The sequence below is a fragment of the Scomber japonicus genome, chromosome 3 (assembly GCF_027409825.1).
Source record: "Scomber japonicus isolate fScoJap1 chromosome 3, fScoJap1.pri, whole genome shotgun sequence".
Classification (NCBI taxonomy): Eukaryota; Metazoa; Chordata; class Actinopteri; order Scombriformes; family Scombridae; genus Scomber; species Scomber japonicus.
In genome coordinates, this window is record NC_070580.1 from 24456645 (window position 1) to 24468206 (window position 11562).

Sequence of the window (11562 nt, forward strand, 5' to 3'; positions counted from 1 at the left end):
TCTGAGTGTGTTTAAGAATGTTTCGTTTACTTCACATTAATTTGCTCTTTCATTATTGTCTATATGAGCTTGATTCTCTCATTCATAACCTCTCTGTTTTTATTTGTCTCTTTCTCTCTCTCTTTGGTTTCCTCTCCCTCATACACTCCACGTCCAGATGCAGATGATGAGTTGCGTGGTCACGCCTCCTTCTCCCTCTGTTGTCTGTCAGAGGAGAGGAACAGCGTGGCCCGGGCAGGTAGCGCCGCCAGGCTTCAGCAGTCCTCGGATTGGACAACAGAGCACCCCTTCAGACACGGGTCACTTCCTCCTGGGAAACAGCCTCTGCTTCATGCCGCTCTGGACTGAGGGAGCGCACAGAAGATATCACAGCTGCCATGTTTTCATCCCTGACCTCCTGACCCTGCCACTCCAGACGAGCAGGATGGAGGATTGTTGCCAAAATGTTATTATATATATATATATATATATATATATATATATATATATATATGTGTGTGTGAGGGAGCTGGTGAGAGGGCTAGGGCGGGGCGACAGCATAAGGCTGTGGCAATGAAGAGAATTTCATTTTTTGGGGATACCACAACAACTTACAGTCCAACTTCAGGAAAAAACAGGGAAAGAAATGTACACGTGAAGGAAAAGGTCCCAGAATGGCTCATTCATCACCTCTTCCTAATTAATATAAAACAATATTCACAAAGGATTAAACAATCTCGACTCAAAGACCACTTACTTGCTTGAGCTGGGGCTTTCAACTGTGTCCTTGGTCCCCCTTAGTGTACTGAGCTAGCCCAGTTGCTATGGAAATAGATCTGTTAAACGTTTCTATGACTCTAAGTATCTCTGTAAGACTTTTCCATGTTAACTTAAAAGTTAGGCTTGACAATTCACTCTTAACCTCATAAACAGATTGAGAATTTGAAAGTGTGCATTTCCATGGCAACGGAGCAAATTTAATCAGCTGGCAAGGTCAAAACCTCCAGAGCAAGTGAGTTACTTCACCTTAACTTGAGATTTTTTGTCAACTGCTGTTTCCAAAGGCCACAAGAGGAGTGTTCATAATATCAAGAGTGCATTCTGTAATGAGAAAATTATGAAAAATTGTAAAATGTCTTTAAAAAGATATGTTTGGTAGGATTAAAGGAAGATATAATTTTAATCAATAAAATGTGCCCCATAATTTAGGTTGGGGAGATGAAGATTTAAACTTTATCTTTCAGTACCAAGTGCTACAAAAAAAGCTTTTGGCATGTTTTGCTAGTGTTTCAATGCATCGGAAAATGTATTGTTTTAACAAGATTGAACTATTGCAACAGGAACATAATGTGTATTTCTGAAGCGTTTAAACCAGATAGGTGCAAAGAAAAGTAGTCAAACAAAAAGAGTGAAAACATTTTCTTCTCTCAAATTTGAATGAAAAATGTAAAAAAGAAGAAGCTGAATTTCCATGTATGTAAAATCAATACATATTTCAGTAAATATGTTACATACTGCAATGTGTTGCACTGAGACACTGTTAACACGTAATTATGATTTTACCCAACAGAGGTCCCTGTTGCACTGGATATGGAGCAAAGCAAACTGAGATTGTCACCTAACCAACTTCACACACCACAGGGAGCCAGTGTGTGTTTACTGTGAATAACAGTTGCAGAAGCTGACGTGCAGTCTGGCAAGTCTTTCAAGGCCAAACAATACCTGTCTTGTGAGAGGAAATGTTATTTTATGGTAATGATAATGATCCCATCATCTAAAATAACAGTAGATCTGCTGGAATGATATTCTCTATAATAATCATAATAGCTGACATATTCCCATGGTATTCTTGTAATTTCCTTTCTAAATGAAATTATTGAATTACAGTGTAAACTGCTGTACTCCTCCCTTCCTCATCTGTGATTCTGAGGTGTTAAACATCACACACAAGAGTATAGTTTGATGCTGCATCGGCCTTTACAACACGGCTTGTTACTTCCACGGAAGCCTCCCTGAATGTGTAATATGCAGTGTTAGAGCTTTGAGTAACCACATTGCTCTTTTTATTGTAACAAGTAACATTACGCATTATTTTTGCAATTTAAGTAATCAGTCATTGAGTTACATTTTCAAATAAGCAATCAATTACTGTTAAAGCATAATAGCAGACTGGAGGCGGTGGCAAGAACTCAAGCAGAGAGATGATCTCACATGAAACAGCATGATTATAATGGTAGCTACAGACTAGCATCAAGGCTGGTGCTACATTGGATGGTCTGGAGGGATGATTTGCAAAACTCTTAACCATGACCCTAATCTAACCCATAACCTTAAGCCTAACCCTAACGGCACTTATGAGAGTTTGTTCCTCTGGCCTGTCCAATCAGCATCTACCTACCATCAACACTGCAATACCTTCTTGCAACCATACTGGAAGGAAGGTATTAACCATGCACAGCTTCACTATCAAATGAACTCTTTCAGTAACACTAATGACTGTGTACCAAGCAATATCTAGCTGCTCTTGGTTTAATTGTGTTTCTTTGTATATTATATTGTATGTGTTGTATTTTAATATGTTGTGTTTTCTGAACAGCTGCTACCTTGGTCAGGTCTCTCTTGTATAAAAAGATATTTGATCTAAAAGGGAATTCCTGGTAAAATAAAGGTAAAATAAAAATAAATACATTGTTGATGATTTAGAGCACAATTTACCTAAAACTTGTGTTCATAGCACATGTTTGAAAGCCCTGTCCACCTATCCCCAACACACTACAATATTACCATGTTCCCCTGTTTCTTTTATTGCCACAAAGAAAAAAAAAGTGACAAGAAATCCTTGACATATTGCACTGTTTCTTTTCTGCACCTATTCCTGCTTCTTGGCAGGTAGCTTTGTACAAGTATCCAATCCAGTGGTTGTGTCAGTGTGTGTGTGTGTAGCTCAGCTAGTGAGATGGCAGAGAGGACCAAGTGGGTCCAACTGCCCCCCTAAGGCCCCCTAGGCTCCCCTCTGAGGCCCTTCATACTTCTCTCCTCAGGCCTGTTGGTTGGATAATGTTATGTATTTTTTTTCAGAAGTCACTTGCCAATTGTTATACTTCTCTTAATATAATTACATGAAAACTATGCATCAGAAATCTACTTATAAACATATGAAAACAGTATGTAAATAAATGAAATATATTCCAAATATTCAAATACATTAATATTAGTTATTTAAATAATTAGTGACACATAAAAAACAATAATGATATATTCATATCATTAATATATTAATATGTATGAATGAAACTTTCATAAATCATTAATATCGGAATATGATATAGATACATGCACAATCAGTGACCAGCTATAGCATGACTAAATGACCACAGACATACTAATCTGCAAGATATCTAACAATATATAATAATTCGATAATAAGGATCCAGAGACATTCTAGTTATATAGTTAGTTGCTGATCACAGTTTATCAGAGCAGCATTTGTTGTAAAGCTAGTAGCTGGCCGCTATTGAGCCACCACAGGCTGTGCTATGAGGAGCAGGTCTGGAGGAGGAGCTGTCTGAGGAGGAGCAGGAAGGAGGAGGACTCTGGCTTGATCTGACTGAGTTCAGGTGGGAACCTTTTCCATTTACCTGCAGCAGAACTCTGGGCTCACTGCTGGCAACAATTATGTATGTGAGTGAAATTGAGTTCCTATGTTCTTTGCTCATTTATGTTTGCAGTATCTTAATGCTTAGAATATTTATATTAAGTTCAAATGATTAGTTGACCATTGTGTTACTTACCAGTTACCTGACAGCCAAATATATTTGCTCTCAATATATTAAGTTTAAGAAAATTGGCTAGTAATGGCTAACATTCAGTGTCATTTACAACACATGTTGGCACAGTTGGAAAGTAATGCAACTTTGTGAGGCGTCAAACTGCACTTATGGATGTACAGAAAGTGATGCATCCCTTAAGAGTGCAGCTCTGCATCATCTCATTGACCCACCACATTCACAATCACATTTAGCATCCAGTCGAAGAGAAAATCCATCTTCCCTCCGCCAGCCAGTGAGAAATGTAGCAATGTGTGAGGAAAAATAATAACATAAAACTATATTAGAGATCCTCTTTGCCTAGCAGAGAAGGTATTGATTTTTAGAGAAATGTTTCAAAAAGTCTCCTCCACAGGCCAATGCTAATGCTGCATCTTCTCCCAGTCCTCAAAACAACAAAACAATATTTAGGCCTTTTACAAGGCTTAGGGACCAGATTTATTTTTAGAAAGTTATTTTACTCTCTTGCTCTCTGTCTGTCTGTTGTTGTGACATACAGTTGCGTGTGAGTGTGCGTGTGACAGCGTGAATGTGTATCAAATCTCATATTTCCTGACAGAACCTCTGAAGCGTTAGATTAAAGCCCTGACATGATTCTTTTAACAACTGTTGCGGAATAACACCTCTTTTATTTCCCTCCATTTTTCATTGAGGCACCAAAATTCAATTATCTAATCTGATTTCTACGATTATTAATCTCCATTACCCATACGTTCAAAATTGCTTTTATATAACTGTCTTCTTTTTCTTAAATTGGAAATTGAATGAGGTGTGGTGATGATTAGAGGTTCGGTGCAGGGTCGGAGTCATGGACTAGACAGACAGGTAGAAAATGGAAACGGTTTCCTGGCTGGCACCATTAAACAATTCCAGGTGTACAGTATACAGTATCTGCATCAGCTGCCAAAAAGACACCGGAGGGGAAGACAGTGGCAAGATATTGGCAGCCTGTTACCACAGTACAATACATAAATATGTGGATGTGTTGTCAGCTCGTTTGTCTATCCATCTCTGTTAGGAGAGGAAGACAGAAAGTGGTGGTGTATAGTGTGGTTTGGTGCTTGTGCAAGAACACATTAAAGTTGGTGGTGACACACACACACACACACATATTGTAAAGGGACAAGTTTACTGAGTGATTCCTGAGAGAGAGAGATAGGGAGAGAGGAAAGAAGGGTGGGAGGGAGGAAAGGGAGAAAAGGCTGGAGAGAAGACTGCAGGGTTGGAACCAATTAGGCCAGGAGAGGCTCCCTCCACCTGCACCGCGAGGCCCCCGGGGGAGAGCCCCAGTGACAAGATGAGGGATCATCATCATTACCATTATTTATTTGCTAAGCAGAGGCCGACTCTGGGGCCAATCCTAATAGGATTCACGAATTACAATGAGCGTTTTGCTTTTGGGGCAGGTAGGATGCTCGAGGAGGAGGGGGAGGGTTAATGCATGGATAAAAGCATGCATACATTTGGAAACATCAGCTGCAAACGCAACCGAATAAAAAATAAATGCCTTTCAATCAATTATGGAGACCTATTATAAGCTCCACAACTATCATCAATAATATCCTGTAGCGGTTTGGTATGTTATGCGAAGAAGTCAGATTAAACTGACCCCCATGAAATCAATGCTGCCAATTCAGATGCGTGCTACTGAAGTTGCACAAGCTATTTACAGGAGATTCATTCTTTTTTTATGTTGTATTCAAACTTCTCTGTGCAAACTGATTATTTTCAGATTGATCCTCACATCTGTTACTGTCTCTGTGGTGTTTTTATATTTTTATGAACTGTTGAAACTTTCTCTTCATCTTGTAATTGCCATTTCCTCCTTGACAGTATACATTTATACTGAACCTTACTACAGTATATATATGATGTCATACATTTTAAACTTTATCACATATTTACAGTTTTTGAAAATCCCATTTCCACTTTTGATATGTTTGACAAAGCACTGTAGTCATTCAAGAGGAAATCCCATTTAATTTGACTTTAAAACATTTCACTTAAAATGCAATATGGGAAAAAAACATTCTTATAAAAAAAATGATACCACCAATTTGCAGAGAGCATCTGTGCTTTGAAAATGGGATTGTTAGGCAGACATATTGCAATGGTTATAATGACAGATTGGTTTTTGCATTGTAAATGTGTACTCAGAGTAAACAGTTTCTTACTGATACTTTCTACTCCTGAGACTCTCACAGGCTAAGTGTTCCTAGACGTGGTGGTAGTGTCATATTTAAGTGTGCTATATTCAAACTTCTAATTTTGAACAGTATTTAAGAAGCTACTCTGACTCCAATAAATACAGCTGAATATCCAAGTCAGTCTGTGTATCCTCGTCCATGAAATCCTCTGCACTAATATTTTGGGATGATATTTCCGCTGTTGATAGTGTAGCAAGTTTGCAATACAAGTGAAGAGAACAAGGAAGTTTTGTTTTTCAAGTATTGAACCATGGACATTGTAGCTATGTGGTATGCACCCCAACCATCACGCCACTGGCCCCCCTTATAGTTCTTGATGGTGCTGGTGCCAGAAGAACAACAGATTTTGTAGGTGGGCCTCAGAGAAATAGAGAACATCAGCAGCAACTGAAGGCATTTTTTGACTTTGAGATAAGGTTGAAAATCCACAAAATAGTCCTTTAACGTTGGTCCGCCAGGCATCAATGGATGACATGTTGCATGTTTTGCTGAGTAGATGCTTACTGTACTTGTAATTGTAACTTGTCATTTCTATCAAACATAATTTTAAACTTTCTTTTCAAGATGTTATAATATATTTTAAATGTAAAGATCCCAACATTGATTTCATTAATGTGATGATTATAAGGTAAGTTTGTTTCATTCAGATTTTTTAACTCTCTATAATCTCTTCAAAACAAAGTACTGTGTATATATATATATATATATATATATATATATATATATATATATATACATATATACAATCGATAATTATAATTACATTTTGAAAACATAGGATTGCCTTTATTTGTTATAGTATCTTTTACTGTATGATTATCATTATTTTATTCTATTTCCAGTGTCCTTGTCTGTCTATTTTGTATTTCCAGTTACAAGACTCAATTATAACTCCAATTCACAATGGTTAATGGTGAAGTTTCAGTAATAAAAAAAAGGATGCCAGATTAACTGGCAGGTAACTTTCATTGAAGTCTCTGGCTATCACTTCCTTTACTGCCACATGTCAAAACTTGTTTTCTCAGTGGAGAAAACTGTCAACGCAACAAAAAGTGTACTGCCTTACAACTTGAAGTCCTGCATTCAGAATTGTACTGGCCTGCAAAGCTGGAGACTGGACATTTACTCAACCAAAGCAAACTGTTTGAATGAGCAAACATTGTGATGAGCATTTTTCACTATTCCCTTTACATTATATGGACACATGAATGAGTGATTGGTTGATAAAGTAATGTGGATATAATTCGATTATTATACCATAACTGACACATTAGTGTGTGAGCATTTCATTATCGTGGCTGGTCGAGTTGGAGCTCATGAATATAACTATAAAACTACAGTATATAATATAACTATATAACTACTCTAGTGGCGTAAAATGCCCAATATTTGCCACTGAAATGCAATGGAGAAGAATAAAGTAGCATAAAATGGAAATGCTCAAAATTGTACTCATACAAAGTTGAGTAAATTCCTCTGCTATTTCCTGCATTTAGGATCACTTTACATCAATGAGTCAGGTGTCATACAAGCAAGGCCCAGTTACTGCTGCTCAGCTGGTTCAGCACCAACACTTCTCATCTTTGTCTTCTTATGTTTTAATGGTGAGTAAAGTTTTATCTTTTTTTTGTCATTGTGAGTCTTGTACAGTACCAGCCAAAAATTTGGGCACACTTTCTCATTGATGTGAATGGGAAAGTGTGTCCAAACTTGTGACTGGTACTGTATATTAATTGCTACATCACATACATCTGTGGCTTTTCATGGCGTTGATTCGTGAAAGTGTATGTAACCCAGATGTGATGTAGCCTTGTTGTAGTAAAAAAGAATGTCAGAGGTCACTGTTATGAAATATCACTGAATGCAAATGAACAAAAGCACAAGATGTCATACCCTGAGTTACACCTTCATTGAAATTAAGTTCAATGAAGGATTACGTGTGTGTGCGTGTGTGTGTGTGTGTGTGTGTGTGTGTGTGTGTGTGTGTGTGTGTGTATAAGCGATTGTATGTATGATCAATGTGTGTGTTCTTCTTTTTGCACACATGGATAGTTTTCATTGGGAAAGCAGTTTGTGTGAATGTGTGTGTGTGTGTGTGTGTGTTAGTGTATGCTATGTCTGTCTGTGATTCAGGTGTTGTGGAAGAGTGACTATAGTTAGTCCATAACTCATGATGCTCTCCATTCAGAAGACACCTTAGGGCCCGCATTACACCCAGTGAGACTCAATCACAGCCTATGCTAGATCGATAATCCTGGAAATAGTTGGTGGGAGCGAGAGAGAAAAAGATGGAGAGAAAGTGGCTGCAGGAGAGAGAGAAAAAGAGAAGGACGAGGAGAAAAGGAGACAGAAACTCCAGAGGAGGAGGGGTAGAGAGATGGGAGAGAGGGAGAACACGGCCAGGATGGGAAGATGAAAGATGAGGGCTGGCTTTCCCACAAACTCCCAAAGGCCCCTTTGCTGAATATGTTTTTATCTGAGGATGAGAGGACATTGTTGAGGTGAAAGGAGAGAAGAAGAGAGAGGAGAAAGAGAGAATAGAGAGGGAGGAAAAGGAGAATAACTGAAATCATGCCAACAAGATGTCATCTGTACGAAAAAAACGCCCCCTTTGGAGATCTTGCTTTATTTGATAGAATCATGACTCAGCTGGTTCAGAAATGCAGTCATTTTATGGCTCATCCTGTTGCTTTAGTTGTTTCTCATTTAGGAACTCACTAAACTCAGATGATTTTATTGTATTCTTGATGTTTTGATCACAACTTCAGACTGTAAGCAGCAATGTAGGAGTTTTAAAGAATAAAGAAAAAGAAAAGCAATAATGCTTCAGCCGGGATTCAGACAGGAAACAGCAAAACGTCTGCATTGTTGGGGCCTGTGGTTTAAGGTACAGATTAGACAATGAAATGTGACCTAGGAAGTCCAGTTTGATTGATGGATTAAGGCTATTTTTTTAAAGCTGATCAGACACCAAAACTGTATAAATACAACTTTTACTTCGCAAACTAATCTACAGGGACTGTATGCTTACTGGATGACAGGGGCTCATTCTAAGGTAATTAAAACACAATTATTTATAATTATTATTTTCGTGCGATTAGTCTTTTCAGGACTGTGTGGGAGTGTTGACAACACATATCTTAAACATTAATATTAGTTTGAATAGTTTAGTAACATTGTTGAAACTTGAGCAGAGGTCTAATCAACCACAGTCATTGAGAACCCCTGTATATGTGTGTGTGTGTACATACAAGTGTCAGGTACAGCCTTAATAATACATGCCCACCTGGTTGCAACCTAGAATCGGTTAAGTCATCAACAAGAGTTAACTGAATTTATATATGATGTATATATATTGTACACATTTACTTTTTCCTCTCAGCGTTGTGAGGGACTTGGGTCTGCCAACAGGTCAATCTTTTTTTGTGAAAGGAAAAGCAGCAGTGAGCTGAGCGTGAGCAGTCTACTTGCCTTTTGATTTTTTTTTTTGTAGAAACACAGCAGGACACGAGAGAGGATGACAAGTAGAGGAAGCAGAGAGAATAAAACTCTGGTGAGATATGATAGTAGGCAGGTGTGAGCCGGCAGGACTCTTTGTGTAACTATAAGACAATCTGTGAGCACAACAGGGCAACATCAACAGGTTGGCTCATTGATGGGCAGCAGAAGACAGCATAAATCCTCCATCTGTCTCTTCCTTTTTCTTGCTGTTTTTACCCCTCTCTCCATCACCCCAGCACTCTGTCTTTTCACCCCCATGCCCTCATTTACTTTCACTCACACCCTCCAACCCTCATTCTTGCACCTCCTTGTCTCTCCCTCTCCTCTCCCCACCTCCTTCCCTCTGTCTCTCTCTGAGGCGTCGTGGCATATGCCCCCCCATCCCCCTCCTTCTCCCTCTCTCTCTCTCCACAACTTGCTGTTGTTTTTGAGTGATGTGCGGCTGATGGCGAAAGCTGGGTGATGACAGATGGATGTGACAAGCAGATGGTTTTGCTTGTCGTCTCTTTAATCACACAAATTCAGTCGGCCATGAAGCCGGAGCTCTGTCTTGTCAAAGCAACACAAAGTGGAGACAAATTTATCCAGCACACCATAGATTTTGATACAGAAAACGTGTAGGCATTTGTGAAGAAAGGGGGCTAAACGTAAATGGGGGTCCTCGTGTTGAGGTCGGCTCTGATATTGTTATGATGAGTGTTGACTTCCGTTTGCTTGCATGGCAAGAAGTTGAACTTTTAATTTGACAGCTATGATGATGTAAAGTTGGATGAAGCAGGATAAGCAATTGGCCTTGTCATTGTGATGCTGGAGTTGCTTGACATTATATGCGGAGTGCATTTTTAAAAAAAATCCAATCTTTATGAAGCTTATGATATTCAGTACTTGCTCAAACAACTAATACTGATTAAACTCAGCAGTAATGTATGTAAATATGAGTAGAGAGCACAGAACGAACAACTTTTTAATATACAGTCAAGTGCAGTCTAATGTCTCACCCGCACCAATTATAGCATCAGAATCAGTTGAATGAACATCTTTCTTACACAGTGTGAATAAAAACACATTATAAGCTTTACAAACATGGAATTTATTGGCTTTAATGCTTGATTAGGCTCAATTGTATTGCAACAGTACCTCATTATATACACAAAAACAAAGCAAAGATCTTCCTATGTACCCTACTGTATCTCATGATACCTTCTTAATCCATTGGGAACATTCATAATTGAACTCAACCGGCCTTCAGTACATGTACATTGTAGGAAGCTTAATTGCAGAAGACACCAAATTTGTTAATCTACAACCTTAGACCCTCAGAAAGAAAAAAAGAAAACTGAAAATAGAAAGTTTCCTGGTAATTACATGTTCACCCATGAAGACATCTGGACACACACTCTCTCTCACACTCACACTGTAGCCAATACGGTTGCCAGAGAGAAGGAAAACGTGGACTTTGCAGAGTTTTCAAAATGAGAGGCGTAATTAACACCTAAATGATCAACTCAGCACAATAAGCTGGCAATTGTCTGATAAGGTGTAATGTTGCACAAACACATGCACACAAACAGGCTACAACACACACACACACACACACACACACACACAGAGTAACCTATCCCACGCTATTGCAGTCTATCTCCAACTCAGACAAGAAGATACAGCAAGTGATTTCTCCGCCGGTGTAGAGATAAGTCGACATTAGCCTATCATTTCCCTCCATCCCTCCCTGCTTCTTCACCCGCCCCCCTTCCCCTCCACCATCGGCCTCAGTGTCACGACTACCATGGTGCTCAATCTCAAGGTTAGGCTGGCAAGGTCAAATTGACTTTAGATTAATTAACTGTCAATTAAGGGAGTAATTGTTTCATAATGTGGTGTGCCCCCGAGACAAGGTGTGTGTGAGTGGGGCCAGCACTGTCAGAGCTGGTTTAAGCCGATAAGGTGTTGAGTGAAACTTCTCAGAGAGGGTGGAAGGAGAAAATATACAGGTTTGTGCGTGTGTGTCTATGTGTGTGCTTGCATGGCGTTTATATATGTGTGTAAGG